We start from the raw sequence: 14,865 nt of genomic DNA on the forward strand, positions 1-14,865 counted from the left end.
AAATTGTAACCGTTGTCTGGCAACAATATTAAAAATATAGTTATATAACCATTCAGGAAAGACAGGTGAGAAAAGGAGGGTTTCCTGTAAGTAACGGAAGGGAAGGGAGGTCTGGTTGAAACTGTGAACATGACTAAAAACAAAAACCACAAAAAATCCCAACACACACACATAAACACACACACACACACACACACACACACACACACACACACACACACACACACACACACACACACACAGAGACACACAATAAAAAGAACCCTGCAACCGACGCAACTATCAAGACCACAATATGGGAAAAAATGCACGAAACGCTAAAACAAACACTCAAAACCACAAAAATACTACGTAGGACATTTAAGTTTGTTCCAAGTGGCTGTGGGGCCTGATAAAGCTGAATGAGTGAAAAGCTGAATGGAGCCAGACGGGGGAGGCATGCGTGGCGTTCACGGTCACATGGCGGATCGCGTTTCATTTGTCTCTCAACCCCTCGGCCTGCTTTGTCTGACCGATGAGCCGATTTCCCCTCGTCTTTGATGTCTTCTCCTCCCACGCTTTCACGCCTGCTCTCTCCCCTCGCCCCCCCACCCTACCCCCCGCCCTTCTCCTCCCCATCCCCCATTTACCAACCGACTATGCCTCCCACACAGCTAGACACACACACACACACACACACACACACACTTGATCTTGCCTTCTGCTTACGGGAAACCTGGCACAAGGCTGCATCTGGAGGTGAAGTCATGGCCATGAGCCAGAACACCTTGTGCACACACTATGTGCTGCATATGGAAAGGATAAAGGTAAACATCAGGCCTACCAAAACTACCATCTGCTTTATGTCCGTTTAAAGGAACAAACAGGTGAGGAGTAAACGACGCTAGTAACAAAACAGTAGAAGAAGAGGTGTGTCGGATGTCATCATATAAAGGCCAACATTGCATTTTGCCCGTGGGTTATTGCTGCATTCACTTTCGGTACCAGAGTTTAAAGATATTTCGCCCTCAGAGAACTGAGCAAAGACAATAAATAAACAATCCCGAGTCTTAAATTCCAAACCCGTCTCTGTCCAAGTTTGGCAATGCTGAACTGAAGGTAATCTCGTTTCCTCCTCCAAAAGCATCGACACAGTTTACCTTATAAGGGAAAAGTTCAGAACAAACAAACAAACAAAAAAAAAGATAGATAAGTTGGAGGAGAGTTCCTGGTTTTAGAATATACTCAAACTGTATGCAGTTAACAAACTTAACAGTCTTCCAGTAATTAGTTCTAGTCCACCCACAAACATTTGGTGTGTCTTTCAGCAGTGTTGCTGTTACCTCTGCTCTCAGATAACCACTGTCCACGCTCAGCATGATTAAAACATCAGGGCCTTTGTGTGAGTTCATGCAAAGTACCTTGGGTAAATTGAATGAGGAAGGTTCGCCCTGTTTTTTTGTTGTTAACCTTTTACCACCCACTGTTTTTCCCTTGGGATACCAGCACTGTGTGGAGCTGTGATGGAGTCCTGGCACTATAAACAGTTCATATGAACTGATGTAATTTGTCTGTCTTTAGAGAGAGTCTATAACCGAAACTCTAAAAAGAGTGGTGTTTCCCAATCTTTAAAGCGGTTTAATAAATCTTTTGTCTGAAAACTTTTCTTGTCTGAATTCTTTGCAAGGGTCTAAAGATCAATGTTAAATTGTTTTAATTTATCAACAGATCAGCAGATCAACCCTGAAAGCTTAAGTTAGATTCCTGAACCTTTAAGGTCAGGGCTCATTTTTGGTGCATGAAAACAGGTTATTAGTGTGTGGTAGGAACCATCAGTCATCAATATAAAGTCTATTATTGTTGTATTTAATCTTAAAGTTGAAGTAGATATAGTTTAGAGCCACCACCAGGGCAACTGCCATGAAATTTGGTTTAGATGTTAAGTTGTTTTTTTTATTTTAAATTTTTTTGTCCATTACATTGGTTTGTTGCAGAGCCTCAACTCTACTTTATGTTTTGTGCTTATTAGCAAATATTAGCATGCTAACATGCTAAACTGTGATGGTGACCATGCTAAAACACTAGCTTGTTAGCGTAGCCTCTCTGGGCACATTAGCATGCTGATGTTAGCATTTAGTGCAGCCTCACAGAGCAGCTAGCATAGGTGTGGACTCTTAGTTTTAACAATTTAATGTTGGAAATATTTTAAGTGTTGTTATTGTATGTTATCCATTAGCGTCTTACACAGATCAAAACATTTAATCAAATCAACCTGTAAATCAAATCTATGGATAAACACTGCGCTTAATTATATCCTACCAACATTTACAGACTGAATCCTGTGTGTTTTACAGCTACAGACTCGTCAACATTTTTCCAAAATAAATTCATAGAGCTCTGAAAATAAGACTTGATCTGTGTAGCTGAATGTGTACAGAAGTATACTTAACACACACAGTCTGCGAAGCCATCGCCATGTGCAAACAGATGAGTTTATCCCCGACAAAAATACTACAGGCCTCAAACCGAAATTCTAAACAAGCCATCAGTCTTCAGTTGCCTCCACGCTGCACTTTTGCAAGCCATAATATTTACATTCAGCGTGTGACCTAAATTTCCATATAGCCCGTCTATGGGGGGGATAATCCATCTTAACGATCGCTGGGCATCGCCATCTAATTTATACCGCAAAACAACATGTGGTATGTAAAGCATCCCTTTGATTGCATTGTTATGGGCGCTTCTGCTGTCAGAGGTGGCAGGGGCCCCCACTCCGCCAGGGTCCGCCAGCCAGACTGCCGGGGTCAGGGGGGGGGGGGCTCTTCCCGCACACAGCCGTTTCGTTTTGAGGCAGCGTCCTTCCTGCAGCCGTGCTGATGTCAGGGCTGAGGAATGTAGAAAACACTGGGGGGCCTTGTTCTCCACCACTGAATAGTCCTTGGGCAGGAATCCAAACCACATGCCACACACACAGCCTGAGATGGGGGGCAGGGAGGGAGGAGAGTGGAGGGGGGGCAAGGAAAACAGACAGAGAGATCGGACTACTGGCAGCCTGTGAGTGTTTTGACGTAAGCCGGACGTGGCTTAATGGACGATTTGAGCTGATAAAATCGGAATTATGCAAGAGATGACCACGTAACATCAGAGTTTGGACATGCAGTAGTTTGTAAGAGTATCACGTTTAACTGAATGAAACTTAGAGTTGCACTTTCAAAAATTCATCTCACAGAGGCAGAGGTAAAAATGAGGCCTTCGGTTTACATGAAATAATACACAGAAACATGAATGGTGGGAATTACACCCAAATTAAAAAAAAGAAAAGAAAAATATGAATGCACTTGACGTTTTAATTTTTCATTCAGTCATAAAGATGGAAGGTGCTAACTAAAGTGTAAAGGCTCAAATGCTGTCCAAGTTCAAGCTCTTTTAAACAGGTAGGATCAGATGCAAGCAATTCAAATAAAATAAATAAATCAAGAGCTAGGACATATAGAGCAGATTTCAAAGGGAATATATAATATACAGTATAGATAGATAGATAGATAGATAGATAGATAGATAGATAGATAGATAGATAGATAGATAGATAGATAGATAGATAGATAGATATCTTATTTTTTTCCTTCTTTTTGTCATGTGATACTGATCTTCTGTGTACATTCATGCATGGCTGCACCTTCTCCTTCACACATCACATGAAAACACAACAATTTAAAATGTTTTCAGTTTAAGTCCAAGCAAATCTTCTATCAGGGCATTACTGATGTTGCTGGTTTTATCACACCAGTTTGGCAATTATCAATACATAAAATTGGGTCTTAACCGCTTGCAACTTCTCCAATGTGCAGATCCCATTTCGTGTGGAGTACCACATGGTTCTGTACTTGGTCCCAATCTTTTCTCCATTCATATACTTCCATTAGGCCACATTATACAAACACACAATATCTATTTAACTGGTATGCTGACGACACCCCAATTTACCTGTACATTAAAGCCAACTAACATAAAACTTTATATGACTTTAGTCATCTTCAGCTGGATTTACAGTGGAACCCCGGATTAAAAGGACGTTTAGTGACAGCTGCAAATGTTTTTCCTCCAAATCTGGCTTTGTTGAGCTGCAGTGGTTGCACATCTCATGTTGTTGCATTGATGTAGAAGTGTGCAGTTCATGGTCAGTGCACCGTGAGGCCAGAGCTGGATTTCTTCAGAGGTGAAAATGGTCAAACGTGGTGAAACTAACTACTGTGAAACATCAGTTATTTCGGTTCTGCAATAACACTTGGCTTGTGTAGTTAATCTAAACAAGGTCATCTTGTCAACTGTATATGCAAAAAGTCCTAAAAACCAGATTCAGTTGAAGCACTGACAATTCTCGTTATTTCTTGCTCCCTTACTCAGTGGGTTTGAACGGGAAAGTTGTCTCTTTTGGACAATGGGGACTTTTGGACCACACACACACACACACACACACACACACACACACACACACACACTCAGTCATTATGTACTTTCAGGAAATTAGAAAAACGACATTCACATATTTTTGTTGACAATATTTTGGAAATTTCAGTTTTGTCTCGTAGGATTCCTGCATATTTTGTTACAGCAGTTTTCAAAACAAAATTACCTGAAACAAAGACTGAAAAAAACCCCCCAAAAAAACCCACTACCAAGGTGACGGATGGATTGATATTAAATCTAAAAGCCGCATAATGACGATCACATTATCTGTCTGGAGAATAAATGACTAGGATACAGTAAATGAAGGGACGGGGACTTTTTACAGCGGGTAAAAACATGGTGCACGCCAGAGTAAATAATAGATCGATTAAGAATGAAAGAGAAAGCGTGGATGAAAGCGAAAGGAGGGGACTGTTGAAAGAACAACAAAGGGCATACTAATTGATGAGCCTTTGGCAAAATCCAGTGATAACAAGCTTGTTGGGAAAATTTTCTTGAACCATGTTCAAGACATACAAATGTCAGAAACTGCTCAGGAAAGCCCTGCAGGTTGGAGTAAAGCAAACTTGTTATGATTCATGTGATGAAGACAAAAAGAAATAAAGAAAGATGAGAGTAAGTGTGGAGAAAGAAAATATGCAGATGAGGCAGAGAGATAGATCAAGTTCGTCAAAACAGATGTTACAGGACTCGCTGCACCTGCATCAAAGATCCTGAGGAGGAGACAGATGACGACATCACGAAGACAGAAAACCAAAACAAACCAAACGTACACATTACATGCAGTCAGTGGTATGACTTAAGCCAGTAAAGAGTCATATACAGAGACGCCTAACAACGGATTTTCAAAATAAAAGCATGCCCTCTTTCTCCATCAAACAGAGCACCAATGTCTGCAGGGGTGTCATCTTTTCGTCATCTAATCAAACACACATTGTCTGGGACACAATGTTCCCATGAATAAAACACTGATGAGACACAGTGTCCTCGCCCAGTTTGACACGCCTGATGAATGACCACCGCATTCCTGAAAAAGAATAAATAATCAGACATATGTGGGCTTCTCAACCAGGGATAGGTGTATAAAATATACAATACAATTATTTTGTGTCTTTTCATGCCAGTTTCTTAAATCAGCATTTACAAAGAGAAACAGAAGAGGTGCGTATGAAAATGTAGGTTATATGCTGATATACCAACAAACAGCTAAACATGTAGGAAATGTTGGGATTACATTAACAGCTCAATAAAACATGAGAAAATCAGACATTAAAATATCTAATATATGATTAAATAAATATGATTAGATAGAGATATTAGATTTTTTTTTTTTAATTCATTGATTCACTCTGCAGTGGAGGTAAATAAAGGTCATACACAGTTTGAGAGTTTGCATTGTATAAATAGGGACCCATGTAGTTAAATTTATAGATATTACACACCACACATTGACTGGATGTGACTGAGCTGAGCTGTGTAAAAACCAATAAACCATACAGTAGGCTTATGTGTAGGCAGTATGTTCTATAGGAAGATGCCCTGCAGCGCTCCCTCAGATCTTCTTGCCCTCGTTCTTGCCGTGGTGTGTCATCAGTCAAGCTTGGAGTTGAGCCAGCGTCTGACCTCCTTCCATCTCATGATCCTGCCGTGTTATTGTAAGGCCCAGTCACGTCTGATGGGATTACATTCAACTCTTATGTAAGGCTCAGCAAGTCCAGACATGCACTTCCAACCAGATATTTCAGCCATGTGCAGGAATCTGCCTCGCTACAGCAGTTCAGAACAAGATGTTCCCAACTACTGATGCAGCATTTATGTGGAATGTCAGGCAGCATCAAAACAACTTCCAGCTCAAGCACATCTTCTCCCACCACTGACACAAAGAGGGCTATAGTGTGAGGTTAACACTTGCAGGTCCAGGTCAGTAAGATCATGTTTCATGCTCTAAATGCTGCATTTTTTTCCTTCAACCTGTTCCTGCGCAAACTGGTTTTAGTAAACAAACAATTATTTGAATGCCAGAAACATCGAGCTAGAGACGACAATGTTTGTGCACAACTTTGCTTCAGACTGAAATATCTTTTAACTATCTCTTGAATTATCAAGACTTCTTCACCAACTGGTTGACATGTTTCACTTTCATTACCGTCTAATTTGAAATAAACATTCATGGCGATCCCTTCACTTCACATATAGAACCATCATCAACTCAAAAATTCAGCCACAGCTGTATCATACATAAATGTAATATACGACATGCATGTCCATATATCAAGAGTGATGTTGCTCTATATGTAATCTACAGTATAAGGGAATGTATTATTATCTCACATCATATGCATCATTTAGATATATAAACATACATTTATAACATATATGAAATACCCATAGTATAATTTGTATATACATATATTAAAATATCTATAACATTTAAACATGTCTATCTCTACATTGTGGGAAAGTGGTCTCAGACTCTTGGACCCTGCTGTAAATAATATCAACATCATTTACATAACATACAGTAAGTCGACAACATAAGCATGGATACGTTAACATATATGTTTGTATGAGCAAGACATATTTGTAAATATATGTAAATGTTCCAATTTCTAGGTTTTATGCATAATTCTTACATATATATATGTTTTTAATTTATATTATAATATGTACACATATTTCATATATGGAATTGATCTAAGATCAGCCAGTTAGCATTTAGCACAAAGTACCACTGTGGTTAAAGTACAGCTGCCCAAAGACGCTTTTTGTTTGTTTGTTGTCTTGTTTTTTTTTTTTTTTTTTTACCTCCTCTGCTGCCTTACTTTTTTCTTACCACGCTTAAAATGTTATTTTATCACTCTACCCTTTATACAGCAGCAGTAAGTAACTAAAAGTTCATGTTGCCATGTCTTAATTTGCTGGTGGCACCATCTGCCTCCTATAAAGGACCTCCTCACGGACAATAGAGCTTCATGGATCGTGTAACGCTGTTCATTTTGATAACAAAGTAGGCCAACGCTGTTTTAAAAGGCTTACACCCTCATAGACATTCTGGTTCCACTTGAATGACGCAATGCCCTTATTATACACAGCTTATAGTTGAGATGGCCTCTGTTAAAAAAAAAAAATGCGTGTAAACAGCACTTAAGGGAACGTCATGTCTGCAGGCTTTGTGATTGGTTGATGCAACAGGAGCGCTCTGCAACGGTTAAAACAGTCGTCTTTATTTCACTGAAATCCAACAGAAATCCCCTCCATAATCCATCAGACTCCCTAGAGACATTCAACAACTGTAGAGAGAGAGAGAGAGAGAGAGAAAGAAAAAAAACACGCCCGCCCACAAGCTTCTGGTTCTATTGAAAGCATTCGAGGCAATAGAAAAAGCTTTTTGGGCAACGTGTCTGATTCCAAAATCATAGCTTGAGGGTGTAGGGAGGGATTTAAAGGAGGGGAACGATTGTAAGAAGTGTACAACACGGTGGATGTTGTTAAAGTCAGGATAAAACCTTATTTACATTTGTATAGATACATCCATGAGAACAAAGAGCAGAGGAGTTTCATTCCAGAATGAGACGTCCACCTACGCAGAGGTGAAATTAAAGGCACAGTTCGTGAACCAAAAGTGTGAGAGGAACCTGCTCTCACTTCCACATTATTTAAGCTGTACTTTAATACTAAGATAAACAGCTAAATCTAAGTTATTCATGTTTCACAAGTCCATATTTACATACTGTCAGTAGAGAAAAAAATAATTTACATTCAAGCAGAAAGGACCTAAATCTTTATGGACACAAAATTTACATTATGTGCCTTTATATCTGAGGTTTCCGATCAGTAAATAAATCTGCAGCATCACAGGATGATTAAAAGAAAATAAAGATTTCTGTCCCATAAAAATGAAATGAAATGCATTTTCACCATTTTCAACAGTGAACATCTGGTCGGAGTTTCGGAAAGAAAAAAATATTCAGGAATGAAACCTTTTAATTTGCATTTGAGGTGAGGAATAATAATAAAACCATAAAATACTTTCTAAAGTGCAGACAAACAAAACATTTCCATCCATCACAGTCATATTGTCGCAAAGAGGAATCACGATTTTCACCTTCTGAATCTGATGATTACCTCTCATACGGCTAAATCACTGTCCTCACAACATGTGAATTGAATTGAATGTACAAAACTAACAGGATAATTTTACATGAACGAAAAAGTGCAAATACATCATGTGTTTATGAATATGTAGTGTCGGCTGAGCGGTGCACACAAACGCTGTTCCAGAAAACAGCCATAGTTAAAGAACTGTTGATTGAAATATTTACAGGTTGATTTAAACCACAAAAATATTTGCTTACTTATCTCTAGTGGTATCGAGTCATGCAGAGAGTTTCAGTTTTATGTGCTGAGGTTTTGAGATTTCTGTGTCTGAAACTTCTGCTGACACAAAAACACGACACAGGTGAGTGGGATTTCAAAGCGTTCAAAAGTAATGAAGTCGAAAACAACATGCTGTAAAGTACAATGGTGAGGTTACTGATGACTGTAAACTTTAAAGGGACTATTTCTTCAGTGGAAAGATGGTTGACGTCATGTGAATCTGTGATTAATCCAGTGACCACGACATTGTTTCTGGGAGGACAAGCTGCTGTTGAATGTTTTTAAAGGTCCCATATTTTATACTTTTCTTGCGTTTTATGTTGAAATGCCGATCCATAAGAAAACATATTTGTGGTTTTAAGGACCAAAACCCATCTCTCGGTTAGCCAATCAGAAGAGATGAGGCTCTGAGCACCCAGTTCTCTGAGTGATTGAATAAAAAGTAAGGCTCAGTTTCTGAATTGCATTCCTTTGTGGACTGAGCGCTTTGATAAGTGAGGAAAGTGACCCTTTAATCATGTGTTATCCATCTGAGGCGCTAAGTGCACAGTATTTGGTTAACTCAACGTAAAGAAAAGAAACATTAAAGAAGAACAGAGTTAATGTTTGCTCAAAAAAACCTTCAGAAAAGCATAAAAACATAAAGTACTTGTGCAATCAGGTGCATGGTGCTGTGTGTTTTCAAATATAAACAGCTTCATTCTTTTAAATGGATCATACACAGTCACAGTGTTCAGTCAGAAGACGGTGGACGATACAGTAGATGATGGTGCTGTAGAGCGGGATTATGACTTTCTTCCAGGTAACATTCAGTCCGGTGGAGGTTGTTGAAGATTGCTGATCCTCACATCACATCATGGTGCTGCAAAAGTCAGAAGACAGAGGTTATCACATCATTTCTCTGCAAATCCTGTATCACCCAACAATCATCATCTATCACCCAGAACACCTGCAGAACTTTGGTTTCAATGCGTAAACGCTAAAAAATAAAAATTAGATTAAACAAAGAAAGATAACTAAAGTTGTCCATTGACTGTGCCTTATCATTTTTATCTCTTTAGTGAAGTTGTAAAAAGCCAGTCGTGCATTTGAAGCCTCATTCCATCTCTATACTTTATATAGTTTGTTTTTGAAACAGTAAAAATAAATGATTCACCAATCACATGGCTGATAAGATGTTAGGAGTGTTTTTATTTAAAATGTTGGCAGCAGTTTGGTGCAGACACACTGAAAAACTCCCACAGCTGTGCTTCTTAGTTATCACACCGATCAGGCCTGTAAACATCCCGGTCTGCAGCACCAACCTTGACCACTAACTCTGCTTGCAGTATCTGAAATGCAGCGTCAGCTTCTCGGCTGGTGGCGTGGGTGTGCTGCTGCTGCTGCTGCTGCTGCTGCTGCACACATGACAATACAGGGATCACTGTTTAATCTTTTTTCTCAGACGAGTGTACTTCAGCCAAATTGCACTTGGCGTGGTTATGTTTAACATGTTCTTCCAACGCCTGCAATGAGAAGGGTGTGTATGTGTGTGTGTGTGTGTGTGTGTGTGTGTGTGTGTGCAGAAAGGTGTGTGTGTATGCATCACCTGATTGGCATGAGGACTGATCCTTAGAAAAGCTGAACTACAACATATCAAAACAAGAAGAGACAAACAGACATTGCGTTTCCTAAAAAAATACAGTTGCATTCATGTGTTCACATACAGCTTGAAGCACAGACTTGATTTTACTTGAATCAGTGCCGCTGACACACCTGTACAGGTGAGTAGCTGTCTCATTCCTCATGAATGTAATGAACACAATGCATTTAATCACAGTAACACTCCCATGAATTAACCTGGATCCAGTTCACTAACCTATAAGTTCGTAAGTGATTACCTGCACATGTGCATGTTCCCCATGAGAGAAGACCACATGGTCCCTGCACCAACCCAGGCTCCACCTCCCCCGCTGGCTTTGTGCCCACTGTCTGCAACAATTAATGCGTGCATACTCGCGCTCTTGTCTTCGCAGGAGTTGCCTTTTCTCTCTGACCCTGTAGTTGGAACTGTGGACGAATCATTTCCACTTGCTTTCACGTGTCCCTAATTGTGTTCTTGGCAGGAAACAAAGAGCTGCCACAGATCAACAAGATCATCACCAAGCAGGTGTACACGCTGGGTGTGTGTGCAGAACACAATGTTTAAAATTTCGAGAGGCACCTGCCAGCTGTTTGCACTAGGCACTTTTATGAAGCAGCAGAGGTTTGCAGGTGCACACACCAGCTTAAGATCCATGCAATGGGGGCCTAATTCTCTTTCTCCCTCCAGTAATGGTCTGTTTTCTGATCCGGTGCCCCCTGTTGTCTGGAGGACATGATGCTTTCCTGATTAGACGACCGTCTCAACAGAGGGGCGTGTTAATGACACGCCATGACAACAACTTGTTTTTCCCATGCAGTGTAGACGAGTGACACGGCATCTGGGATCTGGTCTCATGACTTCCCAACAAAAAGATTATTGTTTTACAAGCACAGGAGGAGCAGGAGAGCAGCTCCTTCGCAAACAACTGTAAACACAGCAGAGTGGTTAAGGTCAGCTCCTGGCTCCTCCTCTACGATCTCTGATCGTGAAAGATGGCGAGCTATGGCAGGTCCACGGGTTCCAGCATGTGTTCGGCCGTGTTTTCGCTATTTATGACTTTGAGATGAAGACCTCACTTCTGTCTGTCTCTAACATGCAACAGATTCTGCCCAGGTGTCCTTGAGCAACACACATTATGCAGGACCTTGTCATTCTCTGGGCCGACCTGGTGACCGACAGCAGACATGTATTCGCTGTGTGGGCTGAAGGAGCCGCTGTCAGCAGAACCCCTTCTTCTTCTTCTTCTTCTTCTTCTTCTAAATATAGGCTAAAGGCACATGAGATGATGACAGCCAATAAATCACACAAGTGGTCTTTAACTTGTTGTGCAATCCCAGTTAGTGATGATGTGAGCCTTTTATTCAGAGTGCATGTTGTCATCCAGCTTTTCAGAGCCTTGATCCGCTCTCAGCTGTCGGGCTCTGCTGCAGAGACAGCTGCAGTGACACAAAGGTGGTGGTGGGGGGATGTTTTAAAATAACTGCTTCTTACAAGCTCTTATATTAATCACAGTGAGTCAGAACTGGTGTAATTATGAGTTGTGTCTGCAGGTCCTTACAAGGACTTAAAATCTGACACTGGGGAGTTTTAGAGAGGTTACTAACACAACAGTATGTTTTCAAAAGGTTTATGTGACGTAACCGAACTATATTCTTATGATTTTAAAAATGAACCAGGCTGAAGCAGGAGATCATCAATGTTGCATAAGCCTCACATGTATGATGCTATGATACAGCTCTTCCCCAAGAAATCGGCTTGTTTTTCAGAAGCACGCGTCCGAGGCATCTCTAACTCTTCGGGCTAATTTTTGGGGAGAAACTGATCCACGTGTGAACCGAGTGACTTTCTCAAATTCAACATTTTTCAGCGATGACCCGAGGCGGGGACTGCGTTGGGTGGGGGGTTTTGGACTGTGGAGATACAGTGATGCCCTACGACTCAGGGAAATCTTCTAATAAGGTGTGGTGAGTTTAATATTTTCAAACTGCAACACCCAGATTTTAATACAAGAAAACCGAAGGAAGTGGACGTCACGCAACTGTTTGATTAGGGGATGTTTTGACAACACGGCAACAAACCCTTAGAGACAAAACCACATACAAAAATTCTTTTTATAGCCTTTCATCGTTATTAACATCACTCCCTTTTATCCCTCCCTTCCTTTCTTTCACTTTTAATCAATTTATAACTCAATTTACAGGAAGAGACACACCTCTGATAATCACAAGCCCTTACACAGCCGTTCAGTCTGTCAGGCCACAGCTGCAGCGTTCTCAGTTGCATTCAGTCAAATTTATCAGCGAACCAAAGTCAGAATAGGTCAGCGATTTTGTCTTGGTTGCAGTTTTCTCTTCGTATAGGTTTTTGTAAATGACGGCAACATTTAGGTACTTTCCTCTCCACTGAAAAAAACACCAGCTGATATGGGCCACTAAACAACCAGGCGCTCCACCCCTTCACTCTCTGTGGTGCTGAAGTCGAAACTAATTCAACAAACCAGATGACTCAAATACAGTGCAGTGCTAATGCTATCTGATTCACTTCTTAATTACAAGGTTTTCATTTTAATTGTGCACATCTAAAGAGGATTTGTTTTTGCTCTGCACTCACTTTTTGCAGGATCTGAAAAATATATATTTATATTCATTATTATTATTACAATTTACAATTATGCAAGAATACTGGAGAGGTCATGGGGGGGTCTACTTGTGGTTTTTGGATTTGCAGAGGATTAATGACCCAGGTCCTGTTGGATGTTTGGTGAGGGGTTATATTCAGTGGCCTGCTGATGCTCCTGTATCTTTATAAAGTCTAACAATCTGTTTTCTGTTCACAGGTTCCTTTATAACCTTGTTCATGTAATTAGCCTTAATTGGAAACCACAGGTGTACTGGTATTTTCAGTGTAGTCTCTCTAACCTGTTTGGTTTTAATTATACGCAGGATTAGCTGCGCTGATATTGCTCAGGACTCTGGGTGCAGCTGAGGAGCTCAGCAGGAGATGATGAACACATGTAAAGGGAATCAGCAGGTCTTAAAAAGTCTTATGAAGCACTTCGTTAAAAAGGCCTTGGAGGTCGGGCTATTAAAAAATCTTAAATTGCATTTACAAAGGTCCTGAATATTAAGAGTAACATTAGTTATAACCTTTGGCTCTCGGCAGCTGTGAGGAAGCTCATCAGCTCACAATGGACAAGTTTTGATTTTAGCAAAAAACATCAACAAATGAATTATTTATTTTTCTAATCAGTAAATCCATCCATCAATTTTCTTCCACACGTCTAAGCCTTGGCACGGACGGATTATGAGACAATGGACCAGTGGGAAAAGACAAGTAAAATGACTACAAACAACATGATGAGGTCGTTTGCAGTCATTTCGAATCTCTTTGTTTTTCTGTAACTCTTTTTAATTGAGTTCTGTGACTTAATATTAACAATCAATTCGTACAGAGGCTCCGGCCCAAGGGCCACCTCATCCCTCATGTGATATGCATGTTAATAAACCTGTGTACTAAATGAATAACCGTCTGCCTCGTTGTTTGTTCTCCATCATTTTTTGACTGGTGTTGCACGGATTGCTTCCCATGGGAACAGAAACCCTGGCCTGTCATTCAGCTGCGAACCTGCTGGTTGTGAAGTGATGGGGAGTCAGTACTGTATATGGCTGCCGACCCAGACGAAGGGATTCAACGATCTCGGGGTCTCGCTAAAGATCTTAGCGTTTCAACTTTAGTCGGACTTTGGATTTAATCATTTAAAATACAAGGACTTGTCTTTATCTCGCCTTTCACCCTCCCGCTTACATGTGTTCCCTGTCTTAAGTCTTTGACCTGCTCAGTGAAAAGCTGATTAGAAACCCAGTTATCTGTACACATTTACAAGACATCAGCCGTCTCTCCGGGAGAATAAGGAAATCACATTTCTCTAATCCCTACCCTGATTATGGAAAACATGTCTCTTGTTTACATGACATTTAAGAAATCAGCTGACTGTAACCTGGTTGCTTTAGTGTCTGTAAACACGGCGATTGCTTCTTTAACGTAATTTATTTCCAGTCAGAACAGGACATTGGTGTGGGACATTAGAGGATGAAGGTTTAACTGAGAAACACCCAACAGACTATTAGTCATGGTGACAGAGGCAATTTGGTTACCCTCTCTGACAGAGGGAAAAACATTTGGTTAAAGCATTAGTGACGGCTTCATTGGTTAGGCTGTTAAGTTACACCCACATATGCAGCGCAAAGTCACCGCTGAAGATGCACTGTTTCTCAAGAAGTGGCAGAAGGAGCGGCGTGAAGCTACGTCAGGGGCGATGCAAGTGTTGAACCCAACTGTTGCGGTAATGGTGAAGGCAGAACCTTCTTCACTGGTCTGAATTTAAGGCTGTGAAGGTTTATCATGCACAACAGAATACT

The 14,865-nt window shown here is 40.6% G+C and overlaps 1 long non-coding RNA gene across 1 annotated transcript; it reads right to left on the reverse strand.

Moving 5' to 3' along the window:
- Nucleotides 1-7,649: 7,649 nt before the first annotated feature.
- On the reverse strand, nucleotides 7,650-11,569 carry LOC130172443 (uncharacterized). The gene is made up of 2 exons (XR_008828264.1): nucleotides 10,704-11,569; nucleotides 7,650-9,685 (listed from the first exon to the last, which is right to left on the reverse strand). It is a non-coding gene; the product is annotated as an uncharacterized LOC130172443 (long non-coding RNA).
- Between the last annotated feature and the right edge of the window lie 3,296 nt (nucleotides 11,570-14,865).

Source organism: Seriola aureovittata, chromosome 7 (assembly GCF_021018895.1).
Source record: "Seriola aureovittata isolate HTS-2021-v1 ecotype China chromosome 7, ASM2101889v1, whole genome shotgun sequence".
Taxonomy (NCBI): domain Eukaryota; kingdom Metazoa; phylum Chordata; class Actinopteri; order Carangiformes; family Carangidae; genus Seriola; species Seriola aureovittata.